The sequence below is a fragment of the Arachis ipaensis genome, chromosome B04 (genome assembly GCF_000816755.2).
Source record: "Arachis ipaensis cultivar K30076 chromosome B04, Araip1.1, whole genome shotgun sequence".
In the NCBI taxonomy this organism is placed as follows: domain Eukaryota; kingdom Viridiplantae; phylum Streptophyta; class Magnoliopsida; order Fabales; family Fabaceae; genus Arachis; species Arachis ipaensis.
This window is the reverse complement of record NC_029788.2, coordinates 108,759,326-108,769,955: the sequence shown is the minus strand read 5'-3', so window position 1 is coordinate 108,769,955 and position 10,630 is coordinate 108,759,326. Positions and strand designations below refer to the sequence as shown.

Here is a 10,630-nt window from a genome sequence, read left to right as displayed (position 1 = left end):
TTTTTTTTTCTGCAAGCTTTGTTCTTTGCTGCTTTTTCTTGCTTCAAGAATCATTTTTATGATTTTTTAGATTATCAATAACATGTCTCATGTTCATCATTCTTTCAAGAGCCAACATATTTAACAGTCTTAAGCAACAAATTCAAAAGACATATGCACTGTTCAAGCATTCATTCAGAAGATAGAAAGCATTGCCACCACATTTAACTGATTAGAATTTCTCTTATTAAAACTCGAAATCTTATTGCCTCTTATTCAAAAGATCTACTATTTTATTCATGTTTAATGATGATGAGAAAAATAGACTATAACTTAATTGGAGATAAAATCAAAATAGATACTAATTACTACTATATGACTCCTAAGGTAAACTTCTATAAGAACACTATCACAGAGTTAAGGTAGAAATTGGAAATTAACAACCTTTATTCTGGAGGAACGGGGGTTCCTCTGATCCTTGGGATGCTTGGTCCTGCAAGAGAAGACTTCTGGCGCTTCAATTCCCTTAAGTCACGCCCTTGCTCCTCCTGTTCTTTAAACATATAAGTTAGCATTTGACCGTGTTCCTTTTGTTCTTTTATGATTTGTTCCATAGCTTCCCGTATCTGGGTAACAGATGTCTCAAGATACTCCCAGTATTCAGATTGAGGGATCTCTGGGAGAAATTCCTGTGCTTTCTTCTTGATGGGATCATCCTGTGCTTGTTGTTTTTCCATTGATGCTTTGGTGATTGGCTTCTCAACTAAGATATACTCAGTTATTCCCATCCTTACTCCAGCGTCCTTGCAGAGCAGAGAAATCACGCTTGGATAAGCCAACCTGGCCTCTTTAGAATTTTTGTTAGCAATTTTGTAGAGTTCTGCTGAAATCAGTTGATGAACCTCCACTTCCTTTCCCATCATGATGCAGTGGATCATCACTGCTCTTCTAATAGTGACTTCAAAACGGTTGCTAGTGGGCAACAGAGAACGCCCAATGAAGTCCAGCCATCCTCTGGCGACTGGTTTGAGATCTTCTCTCTTGAGTTGATTTGGGACACCTTTTGTGTTGGTGGTCCACCTGGCTCCAGGGATACATATGTCCTCTAGAATCTTATCCAGGCCCTTGTCTGCTCTCATCATCCTCCTGTTGAAGTAGTTTGGATCATCTTTCAGCTGAGGTAGCTTTAAGATCTCCCTGATCCTGTCAGGGTGGGTATGGACAATCTTTCCTCTGACCACAGTCCGATAGTCATAGAGAGCGGTCCCAGATAGTTTCTGCTTGTCAGTTTGCCACATATTAGCATAGAACTCCTGGACCATGTTCCTCTCCACTTTCGTTTCAGGATTAGCTAGGACTTCCCAGCTCCTGATTCGAATTTGCTCCTGGATCTCCGGATATTCATCTTCTTTCAGATCGAATCTAACTTCTGGGATCACTGATCTCAGACCCATTATTTTGTAATAATGGTCCGAATGTTCTTTAGATAAGAACTTCCCTTGATTCCAAAGTGGTTTTGGAATGCTCTCTTTCTTGCCTCTTGGAGTGGGTTGTTTTCCTTTAGGAGCCATGATCTTAGTGATCTCGGATAAACACACCAAACTTAGAGGTTTGCTTGTCCTCAAGCAAAAGAAAAGAAAAGGAGAGGGATGGAAGGAGAGCTAGTGCAATTGTTGATGGAGGAGGAGGGAGGCCGAACCCATATTTAAAGGGATGGGGGTGGGTTTTCGAAAAAAAGGAAAAGATAAGATAAAAAGATTGATTTGAAAAAGATAAGATAGAGGATATAGTTTAAAATTGAGAAGATATGATAGATTTTTGAAAAAGATAAATCTAGATTTTGAAAAAGATAATATGGACATTTGAAAAAGATATTGATTAGTTGAAAAGATTTTAGAGTGAAAAAGATAGATTTGTTTTTAGAAAAGATTTGAAAAGAGTTGGATTGAATTTGCAAAGAGGGTGTGTGCTTATGAATTAAGATACATTTGATATTTTGAAAGTAGGATTTTTAGAAATTAGGGATTTTAGAAATCAGGGTTCTTGACATGTTTATGTAAAAAATCATGCATTGAAACATAAAATTTTAAATTAGAATGGAAAAACGTGTGGAAAAAAATGAATTTGGCTCCTCCCTGCCTTCCTGGCGTTGAACGCCCAAACACTGCCTGTTTTGGGCGTTCAGCGCCCAAATGCTGCTCTCCTGGGCGTTCAACGCCCAGTTGCTGCCATTACTGGCGTTCAACGCCCAGTGGGTGCCCATTTCTGGCGTTGAACGCCCAGATTGCTACCATTACTGGCGTTCAACGCCCAGTGGATGCCCATTTTGGGTGTTTGAACGCCCAAAATACACTTTTACTGGCGTTTTCTTGCCAGTGAGCTCTTTTTCTCTGTTTTGTGTGCAAATTCCTTTTGTAACCCTGTAAACTTATGCAATTGATTATTTACCTTGTTATCAATGAACTCTGTATAAACAAATAAAAATAAAAATAAAGAATAGGGTAAAATGCTTAGAGGATTGATGCCCCATGGCTGGGTTGCCTCCCAGCAAGCGCTTCTTTAGTGTCTTTAGCTGGACCTTGCTGAGCTTTTAATCTAGCTTCAGCCTTGAGCATTCTTGCTCAATGTTGCCTTCAAGATAATGCTTGATTCTCTGTCCATTGACAATGAACTTCTTATCAGAATCAATATCTTGAAGCTCCACATAACCATATGGTGATACACTTGTAATCACGTACGGTCCCCTCCACCGGGATTTCAGTTTCCCGGGAAATAGCCTGAGTCTAGAGTTAAACAACAGAACCTTCTGTCCTGGTTCAAAGATTCTAGATGACAGCTTTCTGTCATGCCACTTTTTTTATTTTTCTTTATAAAGCTTGGCATTTTCGAAAGCTGTGAATCTGAATTCCTCTAGCTCATTTAGATGGAGCAATCTTTTTTCTCCTGCTAATTTGGCATTAAAGTTTAGGAATATGGTTGCCCAGTAGGCTTTATGTTCCAGTTCCACAGGCAGGTGACATGCCTTACCATACACAAGTTGGTATGGAGAGGTCCCTATAGGAGTCTTGAATGCTGTTCTGTAAGCCCACAGAGCATCATCCAGGCTCCGTGCCCAATCCTTTCTACGGGTACTTACTGTCCGTTCTAGGATTCTCTTTAATTCTCTGTTAGAGACTTCAGCTTGCCCATTGATTTGTGGATGATATGGAGTAGCCACCTTGTGACGAATCCCATACCAAACCATGGCAGAGTAAAGCTGTTTATTGCAGAAGTGAGTGCCCCCATCACTGATGAGTACTCTAGGGACACCAAACCTGCTAAAGATATGTTTCTGGAGGAACTTCAGCACTGTTTTAGTATCATTGGTGGGTGTGGCAATGGCCTCAACCCATTTTAATACATAGTCAACTGCTACCAGAATATAAGTGTTTGAGTATGACGGTGGGAAAGGTCCCATGAAGTCAATTCTCCATACGTCAAATAACTCAATTTCCAAGATCCCTTGTTGAGGCATGGCGTAACCATGAGGCAGATTACCAGCTCTTTGGCAACTGTCACAGTTACGTACAAACTCTCGGGAATCTATATAGAGTGTGGGCCAATAGAAGCCACATTGGAGGACCTTGGTGGCTGTTCGCTCACCTCCGAAATGGCCTCCATATTGAGATCCATGGCAGTGCCATAGGATCCTCTGTGCTTCTTCTTTAGGCACACACCTATGGATTATTCCGTCTGCACATCTCTTAAAGAGATAAGGTTCATCCCACAAGTAGTACTTTGCATCAGTGATTAATTTCTTCTTTTGTATACTGTTGTACTCCTTGGGTATGAACCTTGCAGCTTTATAGTTTGCAATATCGGCAAACCATGGGGTTTCCTGAATGGCGAATAAATGCTCATCCGAAAAAGTTTCAGAGATCTCAAGAGAGGGGAGGGGCGTCCCTTCTACTGGCTCTATCCGGGACAGATGATCAGCCATTTGGTTCTCTGTCCCTTTTCTGTCTCTTATTTCTATATCAAACTCTTGCAGAAGCAACACCCATCTGATAAGCCTGGGTTTTGAATCCTGCTTTGTGAGTAGATATTTAAGAGCAGCATGGTCAGTATACACAATCACTTTTGATCCTACTAAGTATGATCTGAACTTGTCAATGGCATAAACCACTGCAAGTAATTCCTTTTCTGTGGTTGTGTAATTTTTCTGAGCATCATTTAAAACGCGACTAGCATAATAAATGACGTGCAGAAGCTTGTCATGCCTCTGTCCCAGTACTGCACCAATGGCGTGATCACTGGCATCACACATTAGCTCAAATGGTAATGTCCAGTCTGGTGCAGAAATGACTGGTGCTATGACCAGCTTAGCTTTCAGCGTTTCAAACGCCTGTAAACACCCTGTGTCAAACACAAATGGCGTGTCAGCAGCTAGCAGATTGCTTAGAGGTTTTGCGATTTTTGAAAAATCCTTTATAAACCTCCTATAGAATCCTGCATGCCCCAGAAAGCTTCTGATCGCCTTAACATTGGCAGGTGGTGGTAATTTTTCAATTACCTCTATTTTTGCCTGATCCACCTCTATTCCCTTGTTTGAGATTTTATGCCCAAGGACAATCCCCTCAGTCACCATGAAGTGACATTTTTCCCAGTTTAAAACTAGGTTGGTTTCTTGGCATCTTTTCAGAACAAGTTTCAGGTGATCCAGACAGGAGCTAAATGAGTCTCCATATACTGAGAAGTCATCCATGAAGACTTCCAGAAATTTTTCCACCATATCAGAGAAAATAGAGAGCATGCATTTCTGGAAGGTTGCAGGCGCATTACACAACCCAAATGGCATCCTTCTATAAGCAAACACTCCAGATGGACATGTGAATGCTGTTTTCTCTTGATCCTGGGGATCTACTGCAATCTGGTTATAGCCTGAGTAGCCATCCAAAAAACAGTAATAATCATGACCTGCCAGTCTTTCTAGCATCTGGTCTATGAATGGTAAAGGAAAATGATCCTTTCTGGTGGCCGTATTGAGCCTTCTGTAGTCAATACACATGCGCCACCCTGTAACTGTTCTCGTAGGAACCAGTTCATTTTTTTCATTATGAATCACTGTCATGCCTCCCTTTTTTGGGACGACTTGGACAGGGCTCACCCAGGGGCTATCAGAAATAGGATAAATAATCCCAGCCTCTAGTAATTTGGTGACCTCTTTCTGCACCACTTCCTTCATGGCTGGATTTAGCCGCCTTTGTGGTTGAACCACTGGTTTGGCATTATCCTCCAATAGGATTTTGTGCATGCATCTAGCTGGGCTTATGCCCTTAAGGTCACCTATGGACCACCCAAGAGCTGTCTTGTGTGTCCTTAGCACTTGAATAAGTGCTTCCTCTTCCTGTGAATTTAAAGCAGAGCTTATGATCACTGGAAAAGTGTCACCTTCTCCCAGAAATGCATATTTCAAGGATGGTGGTAATGGCTTGAGCTCGGGTTTAGGAGGGTTTTCCTCTTTCAGAAGAAAGTTCAGAGGCTCTTTCATGTCCTCTGAGTCCTCCAAATCAGGCTGAACATCCTTAAAGATATGTTCCAACTCTGATTCGAGACTCTCAGCCATGTTGATCTCTTCTACCAAAGAGTCAATAAGATCAACTTTCATGCAGTCTGTTGATGTGTCTGGATGCTGCATGGCTTTGACAGCGTTCAACTTGAACTCATCATCATTGACTCTCAGGATTATTTCCCCCTGTTGGACGTCAATGAGGGATCGTCCAGTTGCTAGGAAGGGTCTTCCTAGAATGAGAGTAGCACTCTTGTGCTCCTCCATTTCCAGCACAACAAAGTTAGTGGGAAAGGCGAATGGCCCAACTCTGACAATCATGTCTTCAATCACGCCTGATGGGTATTTAGTGGAGCCATCAGCAAGTTGGAGACATATCCGGGTCGGTTTAACTTCTTCAGTTAAGCCAAGCTTCCTGATAGTGGATGCAGGTATTAAATAATCTGCAAAGCGAGCAAATTGCTTATCCTGCTCCTCTTTCCGGAGTTTTTGAGGATAAGGTATCTTGGCTTTATATTCTTCAACCTTAGTTGCTGTAGGTTTATTGCCTACAGAAGTGGTTGAAGAAGCCTTTTTAGAGGGGTTGTTATTAGCATTTGTGTGTGTCTGATCCCTCACTGGCAATTGAGTGCCAGAGTTAGAAGCTGGAGTGAAACTGGACGCCAGCTCCATGTCTGCTCCTGGCGTTTGAACGCCAGAATTGTGCCCATTTTGGGCGTTCAGCGCCAGATCTTACCCATTTTGGGCGTTCAACGCCAGGTCCTTGCCCATTTCTGGCGTTGAACGCCAGTCCTGTCCTGTTTCTGGCGTTGAACGCCAGTCCTGAGTATAGTCTGGGCGTTCAGCGCCAGCCTTCCACCAATTTTCTGGCGTTTTAGTTCCAGAATTACTTTTCCCTGGGCTCTTACTGTCCTCAGGTGAATTTTGGGTGGTTTGCTCATTTCTTAGCTTTTTGTTGCCTTGAGGTGGAGTATTTAATATTTTCCCACTTCTTAGTTGAACTGCTTGGCATTCTTCTGCTATTTGCCTTGACAGCTGCTGCTTTGTTTGCTTAAATTGTTCGTCCATATGTATATTAGCCATCCTTTTCTCCTGTAGTCTATCTTTGAATTCAGCTAACTGCTTTGTTAGAAAGTCCAATTGTTGATTGAATTCAGCAGCTTGTTCTACAGGGCTGAGTTCAGCACTTGCTGTTTTAACCTCTTCTTTCATGGAAGAGTCACTACTTAGGTACAGATGCTGATTCCTGGCAACTGTATCAATGAGCTCTTGAGCCTCTTCAATTGTCTTTCTCATGTGGATAGATCCACCAGCTGAGTAATCTAGAGACATCTGAGCTCCTTCAGCAAGCCCATAATAGAAGATGTCTAACTGAACCCACTCTGAAAACATTTCAGAGGGGCATTTTCTTAGCATCTCTCTGTATCTCTCCCAGGCATCATAAAGAGATTCATTATCTCCTTGTTTAAAGCCTTGGATGTCCAGCCTTAGCTGTGTCATCTGTTTTGGGGGAAAATATTGATTCAGAAATTTTTCTGTCAGCTGTTTCCATGTCCTTATGCTGGCCTTGGGTTGGTTATTCAACCACCTCTTAGCTTGATCTTTTACAGCAAATGGAAACAGTAATAGTCTGTAGACATCCTGATCTATTTCCTTATCACGTACTGTGTCAGCAATTTGTAAAAATTGTGCCAGAAACTCTGTAGGTTCTTCCTGTGGAAGACCGGAATACTGGCAACTTTGCTGCACCATGATAATGAGCTGAGGATTCAACTCAAAGCTACTGACTCCAATGGAGGGTATGCAGATGCTACTCCCATATGAAGCAGTAGAGGGGTTAGAATAGGACCCCAGAGTCCTCCTGGACTGTTCATTTCCGCTTAAGTCCATAATGGAGAAAGAGAGATGATGTAAAATAGAAAAAATATTTATTTATTTATTTATTTATTAATTTATTTCGAAAACAAAATAAGTCAAAATAAAATAAATAAAAATAGGTGAAGATTTTCGAAAAACTGAGGAGAGAGAAAAACAATAAGATAGCACAAGATTTAAAATTTTTAGATCTGATGCTCCTTGTTTTCGAAAATTTTTAAGGAAAAAAAACACTAAGGAACACCAAACTTAAAAATTTTAAGATCAAGACACAAGGAAAACTCAAGAACACTTTGAAGATTCACAAGAACACAAGAGCACGAAGGAAGAACACCAAACTTAAAATTTTTAGAAAACCAAACTAAAATTTTCGAAAATCACAGAGAAATCAACAAGAAAACACCAAACTTAAAGTTTGGCACATGATTTAATAGAAAAATTATTTTTGAAAAAGGTTTTAATAAGAAAATAAGGATTCTAAAGTTTTAACACGACAATAATACGAGACTCTAAACAAAAAGAGAAATTTTTCCTAATCTAAGCAACAAAATAGACCGTTAGTTGTCCAAACACGAACAATCCACGGCAACGGCGCCAAAAACTTGGTGCACAAATTGTGAATCACACTTTTCACAACTCGTACCACTAACCAGCAAGTGCACTGGGTCGTCCAAGTAATACCTTACGTGAGTAAGGGTCGAATCCCACAGAGATTGTTGGTTTGAAGCAATCTATGGTTATCTTCTAAATCTTAGTCAGGAAGTCAATTATGTTTATCAGTTGAGTTGCGAATAAACAAGAGAGCATGGATTAAAGGTTACTTGTTATGCAGTAATGGAGAATATGTTAGAGTTTTGGAGATGCTTTGTCTTCTGAATCTCTGCTTTCCTCTGTCTTCTGGTTCACGCACGCATGTCCTCCTATGGCTGGCTTTATGCAAGGGCATCACCGTTGTCAGTGGCTACATCCCCTCCTCTCAGTGAAAATGGTCAACGCACCCTGTCACGGCACGGCTATTCATTTGTCGGTTCTCGATCATGCTGGAATAGGATTCACCCTCCTTTTGCGTCTGTCACTAACGCCCAACACTCGCGAGTTTGAAGCTCGTCACAGTCATTCAATCACTGAATCCCACTCAAAATACCACAGACAAGGTTTAGACCTTCCGGATTCTCTTGAATGCCGCCATCAATCTAGCTTATACCACGGAGATTCCAATTAAGAAATCTAAGAGATATTCATTCATTCTATAGTGGAACGTAAGTGGTTGTCAGGCACGCGTTCGTAGAGGAATGATGATGATTGTCACGTTCATCACATTCAGGTTGAAGTGCAAATGAATATCTTAGATAGGAACACGCATGTTTTAATGGAAAACAGAAATACTTGCATTAATTCATCGAGACACAGCAGAGCTCCTCACCCCCAACAATGGGGTTTAGAGACTCATGCCGTCAGAGAATACAAAGTTTTGATCTGAAATATCATGAGATACAAAGTAAGTCTCTAAAAGTTGTTTAAATACTAAACTAGTAGCCTAGGTTTACAGAATTTGAATAAACTATGATGGATGATGCAGAGATTCACTTCTGGGGCCCACTTGGTGTGTGCTGGGGCTGAGATTTAAGCAATTCACGTGCAGAGGCCGTTTGTGGAGTTGAACGCCAGTTTTTGTGCCAGTTTGGGCGTTCAACTCCAGTTTTTGACCCTTTTCTGGCGCTGGACGCCAGAATTGGGCAGAGAACTGGCATTGAACGCCAGTTTACATCGTCTATCCTTGTGCAAAGTATGGACTATTATATATTGCTGGAAAGCCCTGGATGTCTACTTTCCAATGCAATTTGAAACGCGCCATTTCGAGTTCTGTAGCTCCAGAAAATCCACTTTGAGTGCAGGGAGGTCAGAATCCAACAGCATCAGCAGTCCTTTTTCAGCCTGAATCAGATTTTTGCTCAGCTCCCTCAATTTCAGCCAGAAAAATACCTGAAATTACAGAAAAGCACACAACTCATAGTAAAGTCCAGAAATATGAATTTTTCCTAAAAACTAATGAAAATAAACTAGAAACTAACTAAAACATCCTAAAAACTATATGAAATTAACCCCAAAAAGCGTATAAAATATCCGCTCATCAGCCATACGGCCCATAACTCATTCGACAATCAGCCATAAATCAATATCATACACAGCCATTCCGGCCCATAACAAAACAGCACTTCCACCACCCAACATCATCAAATTCATAAAACCGGCATTTAAGCCATAAATCACTTTTTCTCAAATCGTTTCACTTTGAAATCAAGTTTCAACTCTTTTCAGCCTTGGCTTTAGAAATCTCGTTTCTCAAATCATCTCAGGCTCATAAGCCAAATTTACTCAAAGTGAGTTTTCTTTTTAAAACAAAGCCATTCTTGGCATTCTCTTTCCAAAACTTCCAAAACCATGGCAAGTTAAGGATTTATTTCAAAGCATTCAAAATCACCCATCCAACAATGGGATTTTATGACAAAAGTTTCCCGACAGAATTCCAAGTCTTTAGGGAAGGTCAACCTATATCAATTCCTTAAAATTCATTGAAACTCTTAAAATCATGGATTCTCGGTTCAAGTAAATAAAACTGAATTTATTATGAAACCGACCATACAAACTCACAAGTTCCAACCCGGTCCAAAAATCAACTCATTTGAAAAGGAACCGGTTCATTTGAATCAAACCACCTTCAGGTTTCTTTTTGGAACCCATTTTTCTAACTCTTCCAAATTGCCTCAAACTTAATTACTCAATCAAAAGTCTAGACCCTTTTTATATTGAAATCAATATTAGAGCATCATTCTTTCCTTCAGTGATTCAAACGGTAAAATAGTTCATTTCTAAATGGGCCAAACTCAACGCATAAAGTTCATTAAATAAATTAAGCTTGAAAACATAAATATTCTCTTAATAAATCAAATAATACAACTTCTCAAATCCAATCCTTTTTAAATAACTTTTCAAACAAGACTAGGATTTTATAGAAATTTCGGCAGTACCTCCCCTAAAACTTGGACTTTTGCCATCCGGTTCGGGTCCCAACTAAACCGTTTCTCATTCCTTTTCAACAGCTCAAAACCAGAAATCAATTCAAAAGCAAGCTAAATCCAACAGTCGCCTCAGTGGCATATCTCAAGGAAACCATTTCAAAAATCAACTCAATATCAACCGATTTAACTCATTTCCAAAGCTTTAAAG

General features: G+C 40.4%; 1 long non-coding RNA gene across 1 annotated transcript in view; it reads left to right on the top strand.

The window, feature by feature from the left end:
* The window catches only part of LOC110270746, a 15,256-nt gene that overhangs the window by 2,235 nt on the left and 2,391 nt on the right, over window positions 1–10,630 (top strand). Inside the window, exon 2 of the long non-coding RNA XR_002360385.1 lies at window positions 5,486–5,491. This is a non-coding gene — a long non-coding RNA (uncharacterized LOC110270746). The remainder of the gene's footprint in view (window positions 1–5,485; window positions 5,492–10,630) is intronic.